Raw genomic sequence first — 26,499 nt, 5'->3', positions numbered from 1 at the left:
GAAACCCCATCTCTACTCAAAATACAATCCCAGCACTTTGGGAGGCCGAGATGAGCACACCTGTAATCCCAGTTACTCGGGAGGCTGAGGCAGGAGAATCACTTGAACTCGGGAGACAGAGGTTGCGGTGAGCCAAGATTGCGCCATTGCACCCCAGCCTGGGCAATGAGCAAAACTCCGTCTCAAATAATAATAATAATAGAAAAGACTGACAAATACCAAAAATCTGGGAGAATGTGGAAAAACCAATCTCTCATAAATTGTTGGTGGGAATGTAAAGTGGTGGTATAAACCTCTTTCAAGAGTTGTTTGGGGCCGGGCATGGTGGCTCATGTCTGTAATCTCAACACTTTGGGAGGCCGAGGCGGATGGATTGCCTGAGGTCAGGAGTTTGAAACCAACCTGGCCAACATAGTAAAACCCCGTCTCTACTAAAAATACAAATAATTAGCTGGGTGTGGTGGCACGTGCCTGTAATCCCAACTACTAGGGAGGCTGAGGCAAGAGAATTGCTTGAACCCGGGAGGGGGAGGCTGCAGGGAGGCAGAGGTTGCAGTGAGCCGAAATTGCGGCATTGTATTCCAGTCTGGGCAACGAGAGCAAAACTCTCTTTTGATCTCTCAAAATCAAATAGGAGTGATTTTTTTTATCGTGTTTAGTTGAGATACAATTAAAATGTACAGTAGTTATGACAGTTGTATACACCCCTATTGCCATCACCCAAAACAAGAAATAGAACACTTCTGAGCCTGGCACGGTGGCTCACGCCTGTAATCCCAGAGGCCAAGGTGGGTGATCACCTGAGGTCAGGAGTTCGAGACCAGTCTGACCAACATGGGGAAACCCCGTCTTTATTAAAAATACAAAAATTAGTTGGGCGTGGTGGCGCACACCTGTAATCCCAGCTACTTGGGAAGCTGAGGCAGAAGAATCATTTGAACCTGGGAGGCAGAGGTTGCAGTGAGCTGAGATCGCGCCATTGTACTCCAGCCTGGGTGACAAGAGCGAGACTCCATCTCAAAAAAAAAAAAAAAAAAGCTGGGCGCGGTGGCTCAAGCCTGTAATCCCAGCACTTTGGGAGGCCGAGACGGGCGGATCACGAGGTCAGGAGATCAAGACCATCCTGGCTAACACGGTGAAACCCCGTCTCTACTAAAAATACAAGAAAATTAGCCGGGCGAGGTGGCGGGCGCCTGTAGTCCCAGCTACTCAGGAGGCTGAGGCAGGAGAATGGCGTGAACCCGGGGGGGCGGAGCTTGCAGTGAGCCGAGATCGCGCAACTGCACTCCAGCCTGGGCGACAGAGCAAGACTCCATCTCAAAAAAAAAAAAAAAAAAAAACAAAAAACAAAAAAAAAAAAAGGAAAAAGAAATAGAACACTGCCAGCCTCCTTGAAGGTTTGCTAATATCCTTTTCCGGCCAATCTCTTACGCTACAGTTGAGTGGCAATTGTAGGCCACCTCGGCCTCCCAAAGTGCTGGGATTACAGGCGTGAGCCACTGCACCCCACTCAGAAGTGTTCTATTTCTTGTTTTGGGTGATGGCAATAGGGGTGTATAACTACTGTACATTTCAATTGTATCTCAAAAGAGAGAGGTAGAAACTGGCAGAGCGTCTGCTTAAGAATGCCTTCATACCCAGGCGCGGCAGCTCACGCCTGTAATTCCAGCACTTTGGGAGGCCGAGGCGGGCTGATGGTCAGGAGATCGAGACCATCCTGGCTAACACGGTGAAACCCCATCTCTACTAAAAATACAAAAAATTAGCCCGGCGTGGTAGCGGGCGTCTATAGTCCCAGCTACTCAGGAAGCTGAGGCAGGAGAATGGCATGAATCCGGGAGGTGGAGCTTGCTGTGAGCTGGGATCACGCCACTGCACTCCAGCCTGGGCGACAGAGCAAGATTCCATCTCAAAAAAATAAAAAATAATTTTAAAAAAAAGAATGCCTTCATGCTTCTCCAATGGGAGCAATTGTGCAGCTATGCATTTACAGAAATATCTAGTGCCTAGGTATATCTTTTCTTCCCATAAAATTTTAACAATATACTCATCCAGCGCCCCCTTCCAATTTTCACAGTTTCCCTAATTTTTTTAAAACAGCCTAATATTCCACAGTTAAAACTGAACCTTATAAAGACATGTTTAAGCACATCAAATGGTGAGACGAAAATATGAATTTTTTATAAACCAGAGTGAGTCTTAAGACGGAAATTAAGATCTAACTTTCCTTCTTCCATCTTCTGAAAATATATGTTGATATCCTACGGTCCCTTGTACCAACCACACTTACCCCACCTCCTGCCCATAGTTAATCAACTTCTACTAATCTCGTCTCTCAAATTAAATTTTCTTTTCTCAGAAATTCTTCTGAGTTTCTATTACTCCAATCCACCCCCACAACTCACACACAATTATAGTCTTGAGCGCTTAACAACAGGTATATGGTCTGAGAAATATGTCAACAGGTGTGTTGTTGTGTGAACATCATAGGTTGTACTTACACAAACCTAGACAGTATAGCCTACTACACACCTAGGCTACTGCTCGTAGGCTACAAACTTACAGCATGCCACTGTACTGTTGGCAATCGTAACACAATGGTAAGTATGTGTATATCTAAACATACCTAAACAAAGAAAAGATATAGTAAAAATACGGTATTATAATCTTACAAGATTACTCTCATATATGTGGTCTGTTGTTGACTGAAACGTTGTTAAGAAGCGCATGACCATACATACACGCAGAGAACAATGTCTCTTTTCAGAGCTTTTATCTGGTTCCTCGTGTTACTGATGTCCCTATTTTTCCCATTATATTCTAAGTGCCACGCGAGCAGGAACAGAGTCTGCTTTGCACATCACTGTATCCCCCCATAGTGCTCGGTAGCTAGTAAAGATGTTCACAGAACATTTGGCTCAGTGAATAAAAAATACAATCCAACCACACCATCTAAACAAAGACTGTCCCCAGAGCAAATAAGGATTTTTCCTTGTTTGAAAAATCAACTGAAAGTCAATATACCTTTATTTGACAGAGAACATTTTGGATTAGCATCTATGAGTCATTACTCGCGTATCTACTTCCTTTTCAACTTGGCTCTCAGAATATTGGACTGTCCTCTGTGTCATTATTTCCCATCCTTTTTCTTCTACCTATTGGTTCCTTCTTAGTTGGGCACATTTATTCTTATAACCTTTAATCTCTGTTGTGTATTTTATGATGTGCTTCCAGAGTTTCTAAGATATTGGACCTTAAGAAATTAGGCAATAAGGTTCATAAACTACTGCCAAGTTAATATTTAATGGCATCATTAGCTATAGAAATATAACTGCTCAGGGATGGGTGTTTCACATCAGAATGTAAACATACAAAGTGACATTCCTACCAAAAAGCTCAAAACAGTTCCTCCAACACTCAGTAAACATAATGCTAACTGACACAGAAAGAATAAAGTGCCAAAAACAACAGATAAAATAGGCAGGTTACAGATAAAAGATAGCATCATGAAAGAAGGCATCTAGCATTCTACAGAACACACTAAATCAAACCAAAAATATCAACTTAAACTTATTAGAGAAAAACTATTTTAGAAAATGCCTAAGGTAAATACAAGACCAAGCCTTCGGGCAAAATTTGAGCAGTTTTCCTAAACTCCTTTAAAGCAGTTTAAAGACTGCACACCACCAGGCTATGTTTTCTTGAAAAGGGTCGACCTCAGAAAAATCTGATCATGCTATCCCAATCCACACACTTCACGTTTCCAAGCACTCATGATGCTATCAAACTTTTAGAATCAATTCCCAGAAAATCAATTCTGAATGTGAAAAAATCAGAAAATTCACAAGATGGACAAGGCGTGGTGGCTCACACCTGTAATTTCAGCACTTTGGGAGGCCGAGGTGGGTAGATAACTTGAGGTCAGGAGTTCAAGACCAGCCTGGCCAACATGGTGAAACCCCACCTCTACTAAAAATACAAAAATTAGCTGAGTGTGGTGGCACGTGCCTGTAATCCCAGCTACTCAGGAGGCTGAGGCAGGAGAATTACTTGAACCAAAGAGGCAGAGGGTGCAGTGAGCCGAGAGCTTGCCACTGGACTCCAGCCTGAGCAACAGAGTGAGACTCCATCTCAAGAAAAAAAAAAGACAAAGAAAAAGAAAAAGAAAACATATTACTTTGGCTGGGCATGGTGGCTCACATCTCTAATCCCAGACTCTGGGAGGCTGAGGCGGATGGATCATTTGAGGTCAGGAGTACGATACCAGCCTGGCCAACATGGTGAAACCCCGTCTCTACTAAAAATACAAAATTTAGCCAGGTGTGCGGTGGTGGGTGTCTGTAATCCCAGCTACCTGGGAGGCTGAGGCAGGAGAATTGCTTCAACCCAGGAGGCAGAAGTTGCAGTGAGCTGAGATCATGCGATTGCACTCCAGCCTGGGCCACAAGAGCAAAACTCTGTTTCAAAAAAAAAAAAAAAAATTTACTAAACTTTAAAAAAGGTACTCATGATATTCTGAAATATATATTTGGTCTTGGACCCTCTTTAACTCCTAAAATCCTTAGAGACTACAAAGTGTTGTCTTTTTGTACAGTAATGACTTGATGGTGGCTGGCAATCCCTAGGTAGCTTCAGGATGGGAGCTGGTCACCAGGAAGACCAAGGCAGGATTAGAGGGTTGGGACTTGCAACCCACCTTCCAAACTCTGGAAAAGGGAAAGGGGCTGATGGTTAAGTTGATCACCAATGGCCAACAGTTTATCAATCATGCCTACGTGGCTGGACTTGGTGGTGCATGCCTGTAATCCCAGCACTTTGGGAGGTGGAGGCGGGTGGATCACCTGAGGTCAGGAGTTCGATATCAGCCTGGGTAATATGGTGAAACCCCATCTCTACAAAAAAATACAAAAATTAGCCAGGGATGGTGGTGCATACCTGTAGTCCCAGCTACACAGGAGGCTGAGGTGGGAGGACTGCTTCAGATCGAGGCTAGAGCAAGCCAAGGTTATGCCACAGCACTCCAGCCTGGGCAACAGAGTGAGATGCTATCTCAGAAAAAAAAAAAAAAAAAAAAAGGAAAAGAAAAAAAAAAATCATGCCTATGTAATGAAGCCTCCCATAAAAACTTAAAAGGATTGGGTTTGGAGAGCTTCCAGATACCTGAACATGTGGAGGTTCCTGGAGAGCAGTGTGCCCAGGGAGGGCATGAAAGCTCTGTGCCCCTTCCTCCATGCCTTGCCCTATGCATCTCATCTGTATCTTTGTAATATCATTTATAATAAACCAGTAACTGTAAATAAGTGCTTCCCTGAGTTTTGTGGGCTACTCTAGCAAAGTAATCAAATGCAAAGAGGGAGTTATGGGAACCCCAACTTGAAGACAGTCAGTAAGAAGTTCCAGAGGCCCAGACTTAAGACTGGTGTACGAAGGAGGAGGGTCAGTCTTAGAGACGGAGCCCTCATATGTGGGATCTGATGGTATCTCCAGGTAGACAGTGTTGGAATTGAAGCAGAAGACACCACCTTGGTTGGGTGCAGTGGCTCACCCCTGCAATCCCAGCACTTTGGGAGGCCGAAGCAGGCAGATCACTGGAGACCAGCCTGGAACATGGTGAAACCCTGTCTGTACCAAAAATACAAAAATGAGCCGGGTGTGATGGCACGCATCTGTAACCTCAGCTACTCGGGCAGCTGAGGCAGGAGAATCACTTGAACCCAGGAAGTGGAGGATGCAGTGAGCTGTGATCGCGCACTGAACTCCAGCCCAGGTGACAGAGTAAGATACCCTGTCTCAAAAAAAAAAAAAAAAGACAGAAGGGAGACGGAGACGGAGGGGGAGGGGGAGGGGGAGAAGAGACCCACCTAGTGTCCACTGCAGAATTGATTGCCTGCTTGTTGGTGGGAGAAAAAAATCCACATTTGGTCACAGAACTCTTCTGTGTTGAAGACTGTGATTATTGTAATATGGTGTGAGCAGAGGAAAAACAGATACTGTTTTCCCACACTCACACCACCACTGTCAAAAATATTTATAAGTGTTAAAACAAGCTTACTGCACTCATCATTACGAACTTATGACATTTTCTTTACTTACTGTTATTTCATTTTAGTGAATTTTAGTGGGGCTGGGAGGGAGAGCATATGGATTTAAAACTACTTGCATAGGTCTCCTAAAATCTGTTTTTCCAGTAAAGTCTCAGGTTCCTCAAAAATGAATTTGTCACATCACAAAGGTTCTGAACAAGAATTACAGTACCTATAGAAGATATCCACTTTCTATAAATTAGAAACCAAAAGAATATTCATAACATATATGTTTTTTTTCAAAGTCCAGCCAACCGTAAAGGTGTTATCCAACTCTTCGTTTGCTGAAAATGAACTAGAACCTGGAAATATCGTTCAAGTTATTAAGTTTTTGCTTGGACTCACCAAAATACTAAGTATCCCTACTTCAACAGCTAATTGCCCCAAACATACTCTTTCTTTTATACTCAGGATATTGGCATGTATCTACTGTAGGTGTTTCACTTTATTTCTTCTATTAGTTTTCACACATGACTGCTGAGTAGAACACACTGAGAAATGTTTAGCTGTCCATCAACAAGGAACACAGGTTCAGCTAAACTCTAACTATAGACTAAAATGTAAAGTTCCATAAATATAACCAACCACAAAGTAACATCACATTTTCTGAAGATATCCACCGGGAAAACTTATGGTCAGCACTTCAGAATGATGGGCTTACTCAAAATTAAATTTCAGCCATGTGCCAAATATAGTCTATATTAGCTTTCTAGGACTGCTGCAACATATACCACAAACTGGGTAACTGGCTGAAAACAACATTGCAATTCTAGAGGCTAGAAGTCAGAAACCAAGGTACTGACAGGGCCATGCTCCCTCCAAAGGCTCTAGAAAAGAATCCTTTGTTGTTTTTTCCTAGCTTCTGGCGGTTGCCAACAATCCTTGGCGTTCCTTGGCTTGTGGCAGTATAACTCCAATCTCTGCCTCCATCTTCCGTGTCTGTATCCTCGTTTCCCACTTCTTCTGGAGACATCACTTGTTGGATTAGGGGTCACCCTAATCTAGTATGACTTCATCTTAATTTTAACTGCAAAGACCCTATATATAAATAAGCTAAAATTCACAGGTACTGGAGGTTAAGACTTCAATGTATCTTTCTGGGGGACACAATTCAACCCAACACGTGGCCCAAGTCAGTCAATTTCTTTAAAATTAGATCTAGATTCATGGTTAGAATATTTACTGATTTTTGCCTAACCTATATACATTTCTCTTAGGTAACAGCATCCAATTTTCATATGAAGAACCACTCTTCTCCTTCAGGCCCTAAGGGAAGGATATCTCAAGCCCCTCTCCAAAAGCAGACACTTGTCCCTGGTCAAGTCAGAGAACCACACTCCCCTGGCCATAGTGACTGGCTCAGGGATGGGCCACATGACCCAAGCCTGGCCAATGTCCTTCCATCCACTCAGTCTGGCTGGTACTATACAGAAAGAGACACATCAGGCCAGGTGTGGCGGCTCACGCCAGTAACCCCACCACTTTGGGATGCCAAGAGTGGACTGCTTGAGCTCAGGAGTTTGAGACCAGCCTGGGCAACATGGTGAAACCCCTTCTCTACTAAAAATACAAGATATTAGCCAGGTTTGGCAGCACATGCCTGCAGGGTCTGCTACTTGGGAGGCTGAGGCACGAGAATCACTTTAACCTAGAAGCCAGAGTTTGGAGTGAGCCAAGATCACCACTGCACTCCAGCCTGAGTGACAAGAGCAAGACTCGGTCTCAAAGAAAAGGAGAGAGACACATGCCTCCTTCTGGCATATAAGTCTAGACTGGGTGCGGGGGCTCGCACCTATAATCCTAGCACTTTGGGAGGCTCAGGTGGATCACCTGAGGTCAGGAATTCGAGACCAGCCTGGCCAACATGGTGAAACTTCATCTCTATTAAACATACAAAAAAAATTAGCCAGGTGTGGTGGCAGGCACCTGTAATCCCAGCTACTTGGGAGGCTGAGGCAGGAGAATCGCTTAAACCCGGGATGCTGAGGCTGCAGTGAGCCGAGATTGCGCCACTGCACTCCAGCCTGGGCAACAGATGCCACTGACCATCTTTACCATCACACCTGCCAAAGAACAAAGCCAAAAGTACAACAAAATGCTTACAGATGGAAATATGGAAACATTCCTGATGATATCAGTTAAAAGTCCTGGATCCTGTCTTGTCAGAACCTAATTTTATGCTCTGAACTTCCAAGTTCATAAACCCACAAAATGACCTTTTTGACTTAAACTAATCTGAGTTGGGTTTCTGTTATTTGCAATACAAAGTGTCCTGATAAATATAAGCACAACACTGCAATGTGCCATATGGTTGAGAAGAGAACCTCACTTTTTTAAGGTTATTTTCTCAAATTTAGCAAAGAACAGGGAGAGCCAGTAGAGAAAGAATAGTTTGTATCTGTGTAAAGGACACAGATGGCCCTATCCACCAGGTCATCTGCCAGGCAGGGTTCTAGAATCTAAGTTACAAATTCATTCATGCTGGTTAAAAGTACGGATCTGCAAGTTCCTGACAGCAAAATATAAACAATATTAGAAACTCCCAGAGTTATTTAAAAAAAAAAAACCCTAAGTATCCAAACATTCATAAAATTTTCCCCTCCCTAATGACACTCCACATCATGATCATCCCCAAAAGTAATGACAAGCCAAATTACTAAATGCTAGCCAGAATGGTGACAATCATATTGAATATTTCTTTCTGACCGCAGCACCACTGTGAGGAAATTCATGATAGTCTCACCCTTTATTATGCCTATCATTATTTATGGTTTGTTTCTCTAGCAAACTGTGTCACACACATAGTATATCAGTAAGTATCCCTGTAGTTCTGGAAGGAGCATCAACATTTTATACTCACATACAATCTAAAAGGTCTTCTTTTTCTGCCTGCTGCCCACCTCCAACTTTTACTAATCTGTCTGTGGAAAATCCCCAGCCCTTTACTTAATCCATTTGCTGGTGCTTCAGAAACCTTAGAGTAACATGTTCTGAACAAAAAGGAAAGCATTACATTTTGAAGTAAAACTAGATAAGATGTTTCACCTGTTAAAGGTCACATTTCACATGTCTCATCACAATACACACAAACAGAAAAGCTACAGTCCTTACTATCTCTAATACTTCTAATACAGTGGTTCTCAAATGCACAATTCCTCCCACCTAACCTCTTTTAAAAATCACTGTGTTAAAGTCATTAGGGGTACACCACACTGTCCAAAAATCAACACTCCCTCTTTCTCATTTTAGTTTTTATTTTTCCTTAAGTAACCTGAATCACAATAAACAGAACACTACCTTTTACTCAATTTTAGTCTGGTACACTAGAAAAAGAGTGAGCCATTTTATGGTAAGAACACTTCAGGGGTTAGGGAATAGGGACTGGGCAGGATATACAGACAGAGGTGAGACTGAAGAAATAGCCTGGGATCAGATATCTTGGAGAATCTTGCATGCTGGTTAAAGTAACCTTATTCACTTGACTATGGCTTCCAAACTTCAGTGTGTCCAAGCATCATTTGAGACACGTGTTAAAAACATAGATTCCCCTACCCTGCCCAAGATCATCTAGGGTAGCGGTTTTGTTCAAGCGATCAATACTTTGAAACAATGCTTTAGGTAATATTTTTCTAAAATTTTCTAAGTAGTCCTGGGTAAAAGGGAGGATGCTGTGGAATATTCACTTTCAATAGCCTCTCAATTTTCACTGTTCTGCAGGTGACAAGGTCATCAGCTGAGAGAGAAGTAGCAGTACATAGAGGCTAAAGAGCCACTGTGGTAAACTGCAGGGATCGACCAGGAATACACAAAAGAATTCCCAGCACTGAGAGTCCAGCTGAAGCTGGACATAATAAATTTATAGCAGCATCAATTCACACAACCATTTACCCACATATAAAATTAACATCTATCAAAACACATGGGATAATGGCATACTGGAATTTAAAACTTTAACATTTCCAAGAAATACAGAAGTACAGAGGATGGCTTTGGGAATGGATGTCTGTTCTTTTTATTTCAATAATACACTAATTAAACTCTTCCATTTACTTAAATCATGTTTGTGGGTTGTGGTATCATAACCAACAATTACAATACTATTTTTTTTGTCTAACATGTCTTGTGAGATAGAAATAACTACAATTAAAATTAACTCTGCAAGATTCAAACATGTACTATATATACACACATATATATCTATACTAATATCTTAGTATTCACAGGTGACTGAAGAATTCACTAAAAAGGAATAAGAGAATGCCTTGAAGTGGTTAAGTCTATTTTTTCTACTTCCTGAAATTAAGTAGATCTTCCCCTCATACTGTTCCCTACTACTACTTTCTAGTAACAGTATCATCCCGGGTAAACAAACCTTCCCCAATTCCATAAGGCTAGATAACTTTTTTTTTTTTTGGTGCGTTGTCCACCTGTAGTGACCTATTTTTTTTCTGCTCCCCTCACAGAGGTATCTTTCTAGAGAAAGAAAACAGAGAGGTATCTTTCTAGAGAAAGAAAACAGTATTAGCTGGGCACAGTGGCTCACACCTGTAATTCCAGCACTTTGGGAGGCCAAGGCGGGAGACTCACCTGAGCTCAGGAGTTCGAGACCAGCCAGGGCAACATAGGAAAACCCTATCTCTACAAAAATAATAAAAGATTAGCTGGGCATGATGGCACATGCCTGTGGTGTCAGCTACTCATTGATCACACCACTGCACTCCAGCATGGGTGACAGAGCAAGACCCTGTCAGAGTGGAGGGGTAGAGCAATAGGGTAAGAGAGTGGGGGCTGAAAGAGAGAGAGAAAGGAAGGAAGGCAAGCAGGGAGAAAGGTGGGAGGGGAGGTAGGGTAGAAGGAAAGAAAGGAAGGGAGGGAAGAGAGGGAAGGGAAGGAAAAGAAAGAAAAGAAGGGAGGGAAAGAGGATTAAAAAGCGCATTGGGGGGAAGGCCCAAGATGGCCGAATAGGAACAGCTCCAGCCTCCAGCTCCCAGCGTGAGTGACACAGAAGACGGGTGATTTCTGCATTTTCAACTGAGGTACCGGGTTCATCTCACTGGGGAGTGTTGGACAATCAGTGCTGGTCAGCTGGCGCAGCCCAACCAGCGAGAGCTGAAGCAGGGTGAGGCATCGCCTCACCTGGGAATCGCAAGGGGGAAGTGAATCCCTTTTCCTAGCCAAGGGAAACTGAGACAGACAACACCTGGAAAATCAGGTAACTCCCACCCTATACTGTGCTTTACCAAGGGTCTTAGCAAACGGCACACCAGGAGATTATATCCCACACCTGGCCCAGAGGGTCCCACGCCCAGGGAGCCTCCCTCATTGCTAGCACAGCAGTCTGAGATCTAACTGCAAGGCAGCTGCGAGGCTGGGGGAGGAGCGCATGCCACTGCTGAGGCTTAAGTGGGTAAACAAAGCCACCGGGAAGCTCGAATTGGGTGGAGCCCACTGCAGCTCAAGGAGGCCTGCCTGCCTCTGTAGACTCCTCCTCTGGGGACAGGGCATCGCTAAACAAAAAGTAGCAGAAACCTCGGCAGAGGTAAATGCCCTTGTCTGATAGCTTTGAAGAGAGCAGTGGATCTCCCAGCATGGAAGGTGAGATCTGAGAACGGACAGACTGCCTGCTCAAGTGGGTCCCTGACCCCTGAGTAGCCTAACTGGGAGACATCCTCCACTAGGTGCAGACTGACACCTCACACCTCACACAGCGGGGTACACCCCTGAGATGAAGCTTCCAGAGCGAGAATCAGACAGCAACACTCGCTGTGCAGCAATATTCTATATTCTGCAGCTTCCGCTGCTGATACCCAGTCAAATAGGGTCTGGAGTGGACCTCAAGCAAACTCCAACAGACCTACAGCTAAGGGTCCTGACTGTTAGAAGGAAAACTAACAAACAGAAAGGACACGCACACCAAAACCCCATCAGTACGTCACCATCATCAAAGACCAAAGGCAGATAAAACCACAAAGATGGGGAAAAAGCAGAGCAGAAAAGCTGGAAATTGAAAAAATCAGAGCACATCTCCCCCTCCAAAGGAACACAGCTCATCGCCAGCAACGGAACAAAGCTGGACGGAGAATGACTTTGACGAGTTGAGAGAAGAAGGCTTCAGTCTATCAAACTTCTCAGAGCTAAAGGAGGAACTATGTAACCAGCGCAAAGAAACTAAAAACCTTGAAAAAAGAATGGATGAATGGATAACTAGAATAATCAATGCAGAGAAGACCTTAAAAGATCTGATAGAGATGAAAACCATAACACGAGAAATACGTGACAAATGCACAAGCTTCAATAACCGACTCGATCAACTGGAAGAAAGAGTATCAGTGATTGAAGATCAAATGAATGAAATGAAGCGAGAAGAGAAGTGTGGAGAAAAAAGAGTAAAAAGAAATGAACAAAGCCTCCAAGAAGTATGGGATTATGTGAAAAGATCAAATCTACGTCTCATTGGTGGGCCTGAAAGTGACGGGGAAAATGGAACCAAGTTTGAAAACACTCTGCAGGATATCATCCAGGAGAATTTCCCCAACCTAGTAAGGCAGGCCAACATTCAAATTCAGGAAATACAGAGAACACCACAAAGATACTCCTCGAGAAGAGCAACTCCAAGACACATAATTGTCAGATTCACTAAAGTTGAAATGAAGGAAAAAATGTTAAGGGCAGCCAGAGAGAAAGGTTGGGTTACACACAAAGGGAAGCCCATCAGACTAACAGTAGATCTCTCGGCAGAAACTCTCCAAGCCAGAAGAGAGTGGGGACCAATATTCAACATTCTTAAAGAAAAGAATTTTCAACCCAGAATTTCATATCCAGCCAAACCAAGTTTCGTAAGTGAAGGAGAAATAAAATCCTTTATAGACAAACAAATGCTTAGAGATTTTGTCACCACCAGGCCTGCCCTACAAGAGATCCTGAAAGAAGCACTAAACATGGAAAGGAACAACAGGTACCAGCCATTGCAAAAACATGTCAAAATGTGAAGTCCATCGATGCTAGGAAGAAACTGCATCAACTAGCAAGCAAAATAACCAGCTAATATCACAGTGACAAGATCAAGTTCACACATTAACAATATTAACCTTAAATGTAAATGGACTAAATGGTCCAATTAAAAGACACAGACTGGCAAATTGGATAAAGAGTCAAGACCCATCAGTGTGCTGTATTCAGGAGACCCATCTCACATGCAGAGACACACATAGGCTCAAAATAAAGGGATGGAGGAAGATCAACCAAGCAAATGGAAAACAAAAAAAGCAGGGGTTGCAATCCTAGCCTCTGATAAAACAGACTTTAAACCATCAAAGATCAAAAGAGACAAAGAAGGCCATTACATAATGGTAAAGGGATCAATTCATCAGGAAGAGCTAACTATCCTAAATATATATGCACCCAATACAGGAGCACCCAGATTCATAAAGCAAGTCCTTAGAGACTTACAAAGAGACTTAGACTCCCATACAATAATAATGGGAGACTTCAAAACCCCACTGTCAACATTAGACAGATCAACAAGACAGAAAGTTAACAAGGATATCCAGGACTTGAACTCAGCTCTGCACCAAGCGGACCTAATAGATGTCTACAGAACTCTCCACCCTAAATCAACAGAATATACATTCTTCTCAGCACCACATCGCACTTATTCCAAAATTGACCACATAGTTGGAAGTAAAGCACTCCTCAGCAAATGTAAAAGAACAGAAATTACAACAAACTGTCTCTCAGACCACAGAGAAATTAAACTAGAACTCAGGACTAAGAAACTCAATCAAAACCGCTAAACTACATGGAAACTGAACAACCTACTCCTGAATGACTACTGGTGTACATAACGAAATGAAGGCAGAAATAAAGATGTTCTTTGAAACCAATGAGAACAAAGATACAGCATACCAGAATCTCTGGGACACATTTAAAGCAGTGTGTAGAGGGAAATTTATAGCACTAAATGCCCACAAGAGAAAGCTGGAAACATCTAAAATTGACACGCTAACATCACAATTAAAAGAACTAGAGAAGCAAGAGCAAACACATTCAAAAGCGAGCAGAAGGCAAGAAATAACTAAGATCAGAGCAGAACTGAAGGAGACAGAGACACAAAAAACCCTCCAAAATATCAATGAATCCAGGAGCTGGTTTTCTGAAAAGATCAACAAAATTGATAGACTGCTAGCAAGACTAATAAAGAAGAAAAGAGAGAAGAATCAAATAGACGCAATAAAAAATGATAAAGGGGGCTGGGCGCGGTGGCTCACGCCTGTAATCCCAGCACTTTGGGAGGCCGAGGCGGGCGGATCACGAGGTCAGGAAATCGAGACCATCCTGGCTAACACGGTGAAACCCCATCTCTACTAAAAATGCAAAAAATTAGCTGGGCGTGGCGGTGGGCGCCTGTAGTCCCAGCTACTCGGGAGGCTGAGGCAGGAGAATGGCGTGAACCCAGGAGGCGGAGCTTGCAGTGAGCCGAGATCGCACCACTGCACTCCAGCCTGGGCGACTGAGCGAGACTCAGTCTCAAAAAAAAAAAAAAGATAAAGGGGATATCACCACCGATCCCACAGAAATACAAACTACCATCAGAGAATACTATAAACACCTCTACGCAAATAAACTAGAAAACCTGGAAGAAATGGATAATTTCCTGGACACTTACACTCTCCCGAGACTAAACCAGGAAGAAGTTGAATCCCTGAATAGACCAATAGCAGGCTCTGAAATTGAGGCAATAATTAATAGCCTACCATCCAAAAAGAGTCCAGGACCAGACGACGGATTCACAGCCAAATTCTACCAGAGGTACAAGGAGGAGTTAGTACCATTCCTTCCGAAACTATTCCAATCAATAGAAAAAGAGGGAATCCTCCCTAACTCATTTTACGAGGCCAACATCATCCTCATACCAAAGCCTGACAGAGATACAACAAAAAAAGAGAATTTTAGACCAATATCCCTGATGAATATCGATGCAAAAATCCTCAACAAAATACTGGCAAACCAAATCCAGCAGTACATCAAAAAGCTTATCCACCATGATCAAGTGGGCTTCATCCCTGGGATGCAAGGCTGGTTCAACATACACAAATCAATAAACGTAATCCAGCATATAAACAGAACCAAAGACAAAAACCACATGATTATCTCAATAGATGCAGAAAAGGCCTTTGACAAAATTCAACAGCCCTCATGTTAAAAACTCTCAATAAATTCAGTATTGATGGAACGTAGCTCAAAATAATAAGAGCTATTTATGACAAACCCACAGCCAATATCATACTGAATGGGCAAAAACTGGAAGCATTCCCTTTGAAAACTGGCACAAGACAGGGATGCCCTCTCTCACCACTCCTATTCAACACAGTGTTGGAAGTTCTGCCTAGGGAAATCAGGCAAGAGAAAAAAATAAAAGGCATTCAGTTAGGAAAAGAAGTCAAATTGTCCCTGTTTGCAGATGACATGATTGTATATTTAGAAAACCCCACTGTCTCAGCCCAAAATCTCCTTAAGCTGAAAGCAACTTCAGCAAAGTCTCAGGATACAAAATCAATGTGGAAAAATCACAAGCATTCTTATACACCAGTAACAGACAGAGAGCCAAATCATGAATGAACTCCCATTCACAATAGCTTCAAAGAGAATGAAATACCTAGGAATCCAACTTACAAGGGATGTAAAGGACCTCTTCAAGGAGAACTACAAAACACTGCTCAGTGAAATAAAAGAGGACACAAACAAATGGAAGAACATACCATGCTCATGGATAGAAAGAATCAATATTGTGAAAATGGCCATACTGTCCAAGGTAATTTATAGAGTCAATGCCATCCCCATTAAGCTACCAATGACTTTCTTCACAGAATTGGAAAAAACTACTTTAAAGTTCATATGGAACCAAAAAAGACCCCACATTGCCAAGACAATCCTAAGTCAAAAGAACAAAGTTGGAGGCATCACGCTACCTGACGTCAAATTACACCACAAGGCTACAGTAACCAAAACAGCATGGTACTGGTACCAAAACAGAGATATAGACCAATGGAACAGAACAGAGCCCTCAGAAATAAGACCACACATCTACAGCTACCTGATCTTTGACAAACCTGAGAAAAACAAGAAATGGGGAAAGGATTCCCTATTTAATAAATGGTGTTGGGAAAACTGGCTAGCCATAAGTAGAAAGCTGAAACTGGATCCTTTCCTTACTCCTTATACGAAAATTAATTCAAGATGGATTAAAGACTTAAACGTTAGACCTAAAACCATAAAAACCCTATAAGAAAACCTAGGGAATACCATTCAGGACACAGGCATGGGCAAAGACTTCATGTCTAAAACACCAAAAGCAACGGCAACAAAAGCCAAAATTGACAAATGGGATCTAATTAAACTAAAGAGATCATGCACAGCAAAATAAACTACCATCAGAGTGAACAGGCAACCTACAGAATGGGAGAAAATTTTTGCAATCTACTTATCTGACAAAGGGCTACTATCCAGAACCTATAAAGAACTCAGTCAAATCTACAAGAAAAAACCAAACAACCCCATCAAAAAGTGGGCAAAGGATATGAATAGACACTTCTCAAAAGACATTCATACAGCCAACAGACACATGAAAAAATGCTCACCATCACTCGCCATCAGAGAAATGCAAATCAAAACCACAACAAGATACCATCTCACACCAGTTAGAATGGCAATCATTAAAAACTCACGAAACAACAGGTGCTGGAGAGGATGTGGAAAAACAGGAACACTTTTACACTGTTGGTGGGACTGTAAACTAGTTCAACCATTGTGGAAAACAGTGTGGCGATTCCTCAAGGATCTAGAACTAGAAATACCATTTGACCCAGCCATCCCATTACTGGGGATATACCCAAAGGATTATAAGTCATGCTGCTAAAAAGACGCATGCACACGTATGTTTACTGTGGCACTATTCACAATAGCAAAGACTTGGAATCAACCCAAATGTCCATCAGTGACAGACTGGATTAAGAAAATGTGGCACATATATACCATGGAATACTATGTAGCCATAAAAAAGGATGAGTTAATGTCCTTTGTAGGGACATGGATGCAGCTGGAAACCATCAATCTCAGCACACTCTTGCAAGAACAGAAGACCAAATACCGCATGTTCTCACTCATAAGTGGGAACTGAACAATGAGATCACTTGGACACAGGAAGGGGAGCATCACACACTGGGTCCTACTGTGGGAAGGGGGTAGGGGGGAGGGATAGCATTAGGAGATATACCTAATGTAAATGATGAGTTAATGGGTGCAGCACACCAACATGGCACATGTATATATATGTAACAAACCTGCACGCTGTGCACATGTACCCTAGAACTTAAAGTATAATAAAAAAAAAAAAAATAGGAAAAAAAAAAGCACATTAGGGCCGGGCGCCATAGCTCATGCCTATAATCCCATCACTTTGGGAGGCTGAGGTGGGTGGATCAGGAGTTCAAGACCAGCCTGGCCAATACGGTGAAATCCTGTCTCTACTAAAAATAGAAAAACATTAGCTGGGCGTGGTGGCACGTGTCTGTAATCCCAGCTACTCAGGAGACTGAGGCAGGAGAACTGTTTCAACCCGGGAGGCAGAACTTGCAGTGAGCCGAGATCATGCCACTGCACTCCAGCCTGGGTGACAGAGCGAGACTCCGTCTCCAAAAATAAAAAAATAAAAATAAAAATAAAATAAAAACAGCATTAGACGGCCAGCGTTAGATGGCCAGCTCACGCCTGTGATCCTAGCACTTTGGGAGGTTGAGGCGGGAGGATTACCTGAGGTCTGGAGTTCAAGACCAGCCTGACCAACAAGGAGAAACTCCGTACCTACTAAAAAAAATACAAAATTGGCTCGGCATGGTGGTGCATGCCTGTAATCCCAGCTACTCGGGAGGCTGACGCAGGAGAATCACTTGAACCTGGGAGGCAGAGGTTGCGGTGAGGCAAGATTGCACCATTGCACTCCAGCCTGGGTGATGGAGCAAGACTCTGTCTCAAAACAAAACAAAAGCATTAGACAGGCCGGGCATGGTAGCTCATGCCTGTAACCCCAGCACTTTGGGAGGCCGAGGCAGGTGGATTACCTAAGGTCAGAAGTCGGAGACCAGCCTGGCCAACATGGTGAAACCCTGTCTCTACTAAAAATACAAAACATTAGCCAGGTGTGGTGGCAGGCACCTGTAATTCCAGCTACTAGGGAGGCTGAGGCAGCAGAATTGCTTGAACCTGGGAGACGGAGGTTGCAGTGAGCCAAGATCGCATCACTGCACTCCAGCCTGGGCAACAATAAGAGTGAAACTCCATCTCAAAAACAAAACAAAAAAAACAAACAAAAAAACAGTGTTAGTTAAAACTTTTGGCCGGGCGTGGTGGCTCAAGCCTGTAATCCCAGCACTTTGGGAGGCCAAGATGGGCGGATCACGAGGTCAGGAGATCGAGATCATCCTGACTAACACGTTGAAACCCCGTCTCTACTAAAAAAAAAATACAAAGAACTAGCCAGGCGATGTTGCGGGCGCCTGTAGTCCCAGCTACTCAGGAGGCTGAGGCAGGAGAATGGCGTAAGCCCGGGAGGCGGAGCTTGCAGTGAGCTGAGATCCAGCCACTGCACTCCAGCCAGGGCGACAGAGCCAGACTCCATCTCAGAAACAAACAAACAAACAAACAAACAAAACAAAAATAAACTTTTGGTTCCAGGTAATAAAAACCCAACTTAAATGGGCGTGAGCAAAAAAGGGTAATTATCAGCTCAAGTAGGTTTTTTAGAGCATGCACAGCTGGATCCAAGTACACAGAAATAATTCTTATCCATCACTCTGTATGTCTCACACAAATGCATATAGCATCACTCACAGGCAAGCTCTCCCCACATGGTAGCTGCTTCCCACTTTAGGCTATGAGCTTAGCTACCCTAGAGAAAAGAAATCTCTTATCCCAAGAACTTCACCAACCACATCTCAGAGGGATCCCTGAACCACTCACTCACTGTGACCAATGGCCAGACATCAATCCCAGGGGCAAGTCAGCCTCATCCAAATAATATTGAACTCAAGAATGGCAGAAAAGGTGATTCCCTAAAAGAAAATCAAGATGCTACTGCCGTAAGAGAAGAGAAAAGATCCTGGCAGGGCTAAAACAAGATATTCAGTAGAGAAGGTACGATAAAACACACATATAATTTTTCCCCAAAATAACGATGGAATAACTTAGGGAGAAAATTAAGGACACCATTTACATGATTACAACCAGATGAATGCAATTACACTCTGAAGTCAGAAAATCTTAGATGCACATCACCAATTCTAGTACATCTGTGAATTATTTAATTACCCTAGTCTCTGTTCCTATACAAAAGAATATCACACTCTTTTCAAACTGACTGTACATATTAATGGGAAAAATATCTGTTTAGCACCTATTAAGTGCCTGAAGAATATCTATTGTCATGAATATGAAGAAATGGGCCAGGCACGGTGGCTCACGCCTGTAATCCCAGCACTTTGGGAGGCCAAAGTCAGCGGATCACTTGAGGTCAGGAGTTCGAGACTAGCCTGGCCAACATAGTGAAACCCCATCTCTACTAAAAATACAAAAATTAGCTGGGTGTGGTGGCAGGCACCTATAATCCCAGCTACTCAGGAGGCTGAGGCAGGAGGATCGCTTGAACCTGGGAGGTGGAGGTTTCGGCTGAGCCGAGATCACACCACTGCATTCCAGCCTGGGCAACAGAGCGAGACTCCATCTCAAACAAAGAAATGAAAACTGATGCTTTTCTGATATAGATTGTAAATGCACCCAATTCTTTGTCGCTCCATGTAACTAGGCCCTTTGCCAGGTAACTTTATAATATCATCCTACCATTACTGTAGACTCAATTACGTGATTTAGCCAATGAGATATTCATTTAGCCAATGAGATATTAGATATTATACAAGCAGACGCTTGAAAAGGTGCTTACTTCTAAATTCTTTGTATATTTCTGTCATGTCAAGGTGATATGGCTTGGCTCTGTGTCCCCACATGAATCTCACCTTGAATTGTAATCCCCATAATCCCCATATGTCAAGGGTGGGACAAGGTAGAGGTAATCGAATCATGGCAGCAATTTCTCCCATGCTGTTCTCATAATAGTAAGGGAGTTTTATAAGATCTGATGGTTTTATAGGCATCCGCATTTCCTTGCTTGCATTCATTCTCTCTCCTGCCGCCCTGTGAAGAGGTACCTTCTACCATGAATGTTAAAGTTTCCTGAGGTCACTCCAGCCATGAGAAACTGAGTCAATTAAACCTCTTTTCTTTATAAATTACCCAGTCTTGGGTATTTCTTCATAGCGGTGTGAGAACAGACTAAAATACACAGTAACAGGCCCAAGCTATCCTGCTGAAGGTGAGAAACATAGAACAGAGACTAGTTGCCCCAGTTATCCCAACTTAGGTCAACCTAGATCAGCCAAATCACCCCAGACACGGAATAAGCCCAGGCAAAATCAGAAGAGTTGCCTAGTCAACAACACAGTTGACTACATGAGCAAGCCTAGACTCAATTAGCTGAACCTCAAACTTTTGAGTTCAATAAATGCTTCTAGTTATATGTCACTAAGGTTTTGTGATTGATATGCACCATTACTGTGACATCAAGTAACTGAAACACTATCTTATTTTGTTAGGTGAATATAGAAAATAATTTTTATTCTTCCATTTATGATATTAAAAGGTGACAACAGGCTGGGTGCAGTGGCTCATACCTGTAACCCCAGCACTTGGGAGGCCGAGGGGGGTGGATCACTTGAGGTCGGGAGTTCAAGAGCCTGGCCAACATGGCAAAATCCCATCTCTACTAAAAAATACAAAATTAGCCAGGTGTGGTGGCACGTGCCCATAATCCCAGTTTCTCAGGAGACTGAGGCAGGAGAATCGCTTGAACCCGGAAGGCGGAGGTTGCAATGTGGTGAGCCAAGATCACACCACTGCACTCCAGCCTGGGCAACAGAGCAAGACTCCACCTCAAAAAAACATAAAAGGTGACAACAATATTAACAAAATAAAACGTATTCCTGTTATCATTGCAAATTTACTATCCAAGCATACCTTTAAAACTGTTAGAAATGGAGTTAACTTCAACAAAGTTTACATGTCTTAAAATGTTTTAAGTTCATAAACAATTGAGAAAATAAGAGACAAAGCTATTCACATTACAACAAAATGAAATTGTTTTATGGAAGTAATATAAACAATGATACAAAAATAGAGCCAAAATATTCACTAAAAATAGACTTAGTGAATATATTTCATCATGGAACTCTCTAGTTAATTTCACTCCCTTAACTATCACCACCACCATTGCTTCTACTTCTACCATTGCTTCTACTTCATGGAGCTCTATCTCCGTGGGCTTCTGAAGAAGCCTGTTTCCCTAGAATAAAACAGATACACAGGTTGAGTATCCCTTATTCAAAATACTTCAGACCAGAAGTGTTTCAGGTTTAGGATTTTGTTCAGATTTTGTAATATTTGCATACACACAATGAGAATCTTGTGGATGGCACACAAGTCAAAACACAAGATTCATTTACATTTCATATATGCCTTATACACACAGCCTAAAGATAATCTGTGGGTTTTTGTTGTTTTTTGAGATAGGGTCTCACTCTGCCACTCAGGCTGGAGAGCAGTGGTGCATCTCAGCTCACTCCTATCTCCGCCTCCTGGGCTCAAGCAATCCTCCCACCTCAGTCTCCCAAGTAGCTGCTGGGACTACAGGTTTGCGCCACCACGCTGGGATAATTTCTTTTTAAAATTTTTGGAGAGACAAAGTCTCCCTATATTTCCCACACTGGTCTCAAATTCCTGGGCTCAAGCGATCCTCCCACCTGAGCCTCCCAAAGTGCTGGGATTACAGGCATGAGCCAATGTGCCTGGCCTAGTCTACAGGTAATTTTATACAATATTTTTAAAATTTTGTGAATGAAACAAAGTTTGTGTGCACTGAAGCATCAGAAACCAAGGCATCACCTTCTCAGCCACCTATGTGAATAACGTATGATTGTGTGGCATCAGCATCATTCCTGACTCTCAGTTTATATGCTACCAATAAGCAACCATTTTCTTACACTTATTCACACATAAGGACTAACATTAAAAAATATGACATACCATTAATAAGTGAAAAAATAATGTGCTTGGGGTAACTAAGCAGCACAGGAGCATCACCAGAATACCTGAATCAGCTGTTAAACAATAACGTCAGGCTTTCAGTCTCCATCTACAACGTTATGTTCTCACTAAAAAATTACTGTATGCTGTATTTATTTTGCAGGGGGTGAAAAGAAACATCAGAAGCAGTTGAGAGACCCAGAAGTGGATCCTCTAAGAAAGTGGAGGCATTCTTCTGGATGGCTTTTTAAAAACGTTTGCTCTAGAGTCATCTGCCTCATTAACATTTTCTGTCTTAGAAGTTTTTCTTCAATTTAATAAACTGACATTATTTCACTATGTTCTCCCTCTAATTTTAAACACTGACACGATTTCACCACGTCATCTATAGGGCACTTTTTCTGGAGTGTTAACATCACCATCTTCACTGTTACTATAATCACAATCATCTTGATTCATGGCATCCTTCATGCTAAACTCGTTTGAAAACCTTCCACACACACACCTCTGTTCACTGCTGCTAGTGTGCTGCTGAAGAAGGTGGTGTGTTTTTTTTCTTGAGACAGAGTCTCACTCTGTCGCCCAGGCTGGAGTGCAGTGGCACGATCTCTGTTCACTGCAAGCTCTGCCTCCTGGTTTCACACCATTCTCCTGCCTCAGCCTCCCCAGTAGCTGGGACTACAGGCGCCTGCCACCACACCCAGCTAATTTTTTTTTGTATTTTTAGTAGAGATGGGGTTTCGTCATGTTAGCCAGGATGGCCTTGATCTCCTGACCTTGTGATCCACCCGCCTCGGCCTCCCATAGCGCTGGGGTTAGGCGTGAGCCACTGCGCCCAGCCTGAAGAAGGTGTTGTTATATTTACTCTTCATTCATCTAAGGATACCCTGGTCACATGGCTGAATTAGGTCACATTTGGTGAAAAGTACATGGCATAAGCATTTCTGATGAGAATTTCAGCTAGAGGATGCCAAAAGTTATCAAGGAATAAAGAATCCTGCAGTTGAGTATGAGCAGTAGAACAAAATGCTTATGAACAAAATCCCAGGTTCAAAATGCTTGTGAAGCCAATCAGAAAAGATGTCCCTGGTGATCCACACCTTTTTGTTAGCATAATAATGGACTGGTAAGAAATTCACTCCTTGAAAACAGCAAAGATACAAGCTTTTGCCTGTTACATCAAGTTTACTCTTATGCATGCCTGCTGCATTATTGGCACATTCCAGAACAGTTATTCTGTCCTTAGCATCCTTACTTCCTACAGGAGCCCTTGCATCAGCTGTAGTCAGTATCTTTCTGGAGCAATAACGCCAAAACAGTGATGTTTCATCAGCATTACAGGCTTGTTCTGGCATCAGATTTTCATCAGTGATGACCCTAGAAAATTTGTCAATAAATTTCTCTGCTGCTTCATGATCAGCAGATGGTTCAACACAAATCTTTTAAAATTTAAGAAGCCCAGCACGGTCGCTCATGCCTGTAATCCCAGCACTTTGGGAGACTGCTGTGAGAGGACTGCTTGAGCTCAAGGGTTTGAGAACAGCCTGGGCAACACAGCAAGACCTAGTCTCTACTAAAAAATTAAAAAAAAAAAAAAAAAAAAATCAGCCATGCATGGTGGCATGTGCCTGCAGTCCCTTACTTAGGAGGCTGAGGTGAGAGGATCACTTGAGCTCAGGAGATCAAGGCTGCAGTGACCTATGATCAGAGAACGCACTCCAGCCTGGGTGACAGAGTGAGATGCTGTCTCAAAAAAAATAAATAAAAATAATAAAAATTTAATGCCATGTCTCTTCTTAAATTTCTGCAACCAGCCTGTTGAATATTCACAGTTCCCTACAATTTTCAGTTCATCAAGCTTGATCTTTCTTTTTAGATATAGGGTCTCACTACATTGTCGAGGCTAGTACTGAACTCCTGGGTTCACGTGATCCTCCCACCTCAGCCTCCCAAAGTGCTACGATTACAGGCATGAGCCACTGCACCCAGCCTCGATCTTTCTGCTTCATGACTAGCATACCATTAAGTGGCATGTGTTCACTGTGATGCTGATGGATCTACTCTTTGAAGATCTAATCAAGATCATTTTCAGCTTTATGCAGTGCTTTTCTATTTTTCATTAACTTCTGCCCAACACTTTCAACCTAGAACTTTAATAATTTATCCTACTGTGTTTTTCAGGTCATATACAGTGGTCATTCCAACAACATACTCTTCCGTAAGACATTTCAGACATCGCTGTCAGTTCTTCCAACAGCTTTTCTTTGCTAGTAATGCTTTCCCTTTTTCTTATTTGTTTTACCCACAGGGATATCTGCAGGTCTTTCTGACAATTCCAACAATATATTTATGCCAGAGAGCAGAGAATCAGAAAAAAAAAAAAGTGAGTGATACACAGAGGCCTTGGTCCCATCATGGGGAACCTGCCACTGACACATCTGGTCTGCACACATGCCATCTTATTACACTTTGAGGGCATGTTTGCATGGGGGAATCTGGGCATATACAGAAAAGATGTATCTCAGCTGAAAAGCACCGTGAGGATGTTTTTTTCCTTTGGGGACACTGAATAAACTGTATGTCGTGCACCTGCATTTTGACTGCAACCCATCATATGAGGCCGGGGGTGTAATTATCCACTTACGGTGTTACTTAAGTGTTCAAAAAGTTTCAGATTTTGGAGCGTTTCAAATTTGGGATTTTCAAATTAAAGATGCTCAACCTGGCTGGGCGTGGTGGCTCACGGCTGTAATCACAGCACTTTGGGAGGCCAAGGCAGGCCAATCACCTGAGGTCAGGAGTTCGAGACCGGCCTGGCCGACATGGCAAAACCCTGTCTCTACTAAAAATACAAAAATTAGGCCGGGTGCCGTGGCTCATGCTTGTAATCCCAGCATTTTGGGAAGCCAATGTGGGCAGATCACAAGATCAGGAGATCGAGACCATCCTGGCTAACACAGTGAAACCCCATCTCTAGTAAACATACAAAAATTAGCCAGGCGTGGTGATGCACATCTGTAAGTCCCAGCTACTAAGGAGGCTGAGGCAGCAGAATCACTTGAACTCAGGAAACAGAGGTTGCAGTGAGCTGAGATGGCACCACTGCACTCCAGCCTGGGCTACAGAGGGAGACTCCATCTCAAAAAAAAAAAAAAAATTAGCCAGGTGACAGAGAGGATCTGTCTCAAAAAAAAAAAAAAAAAAAGATGTTCAACCTGTATATATTTTTAAAAAATTAATTCAGTTTCTTAATTTGATATAGTTCCAAAAACATAGATTTATTTTATATGCACAAAAACAAAGAAAAATATAAAGAAAAGATAGAAATACATCTTTTATTTCTTTTATTTCTTAAATGAGGAAGAAAGGTGAATGAAAAACTGTTATCATCCATAAAAGCTAACCATTTCTGAAATAATATTCCTGGTAGAATCCTAGCCTTCAGATCCAATAATCTGCAAATCCTCAGATTCTGCCATCTGAGAACATCCTTTCAGCATCCAGTTTTTAATTTTTGTTGTTTTGTTTTGTTTTTGAGTCAGAGTTTTGCTCTTGTTGCCCTGACTGGAGTGCAACGGCACGATCTCAGCTCACTGTAACCTCCGCCTCCCAGGTTCAAGCAATTCTCCTGCCTCAGCCTCCCGAGTAGCTAGGATTACAGATGCCCGCCACCACAACCAGCTAATTTTTGTATCTTTAGCAGAGACTGGAATTTCATCATGTTGGTCAGGCTGGTCTCCAACTCCTGACCTCAAGTGATCCACCTGCCTTGGCCTCCGAAAGTGCTGGGATTACAGGTGTGAGCCACCATGCCCAGTATCCAGTTTTTAAAGTGTGGTTATTTTAAAATCCAAGATCAAAAAGTAACAGTAACAGTTATCACTACTGTCATTGCTTATACTTCTGTTCCTGAGTCACAGAAACTACAGATTGGCAGGAGCATGATTTAACAAGAGAATATTCCTGTTTCTTCACAGCCCGGGCAACAAGAGCAAAACTCTGTCTCAAAAAAGGCTGGCGTGCAATGGCACAATCTTGGCTCACCGCAACCTCCGCCTCTCAGGTTCAAGCAATTCTCCTGCCTCAGCCTCCTGAGTAGCTGGGGTTACAAGCACGTGCCACCACACCAGGCTAATTTTGTACTTTTAGTAGAGACAGGGTTTTTCCATGTTGGTCAGGCTGGTCTCTAACTCCTGACCTCAGGTAATCCGCCTGCCTCGGCCTCCCAAAG

At 42.7% G+C, this 26,499-nt stretch overlaps 1 protein-coding gene and 1 long non-coding RNA gene across 36 annotated transcripts in view; one reads left to right on the top strand and one right to left on the bottom strand.

Annotated features, from left to right (window-relative positions):
• LOC144331241 (uncharacterized) overlaps window positions 1–17,462 on the top strand; it is a 28,348-nt gene extending 10,886 nt beyond the window's left edge. Inside the window, exon 2 of the long non-coding RNA XR_013398228.1 lies at window positions 14,548–17,462. This is a non-coding gene — a long non-coding RNA (uncharacterized LOC144331241). The remainder of the gene's footprint in view (window positions 1–14,547) is intronic.
• LCOR (ligand dependent nuclear receptor corepressor) overlaps window positions 1–26,499 on the bottom strand; it is a 154,076-nt gene that overhangs the window by 109,768 nt on the left and 17,809 nt on the right. The gene's annotated exons all lie outside the window — the stretch shown is intronic.

This window comes from Macaca mulatta, chromosome 9 (assembly GCF_049350105.2).
Source record: "Macaca mulatta isolate MMU2019108-1 chromosome 9, T2T-MMU8v2.0, whole genome shotgun sequence".
In the NCBI taxonomy this organism is placed as follows: Eukaryota; Metazoa; Chordata; class Mammalia; order Primates; family Cercopithecidae; genus Macaca; species Macaca mulatta.
This window is presented reverse-complemented; position numbering and strand designations above follow the sequence as displayed.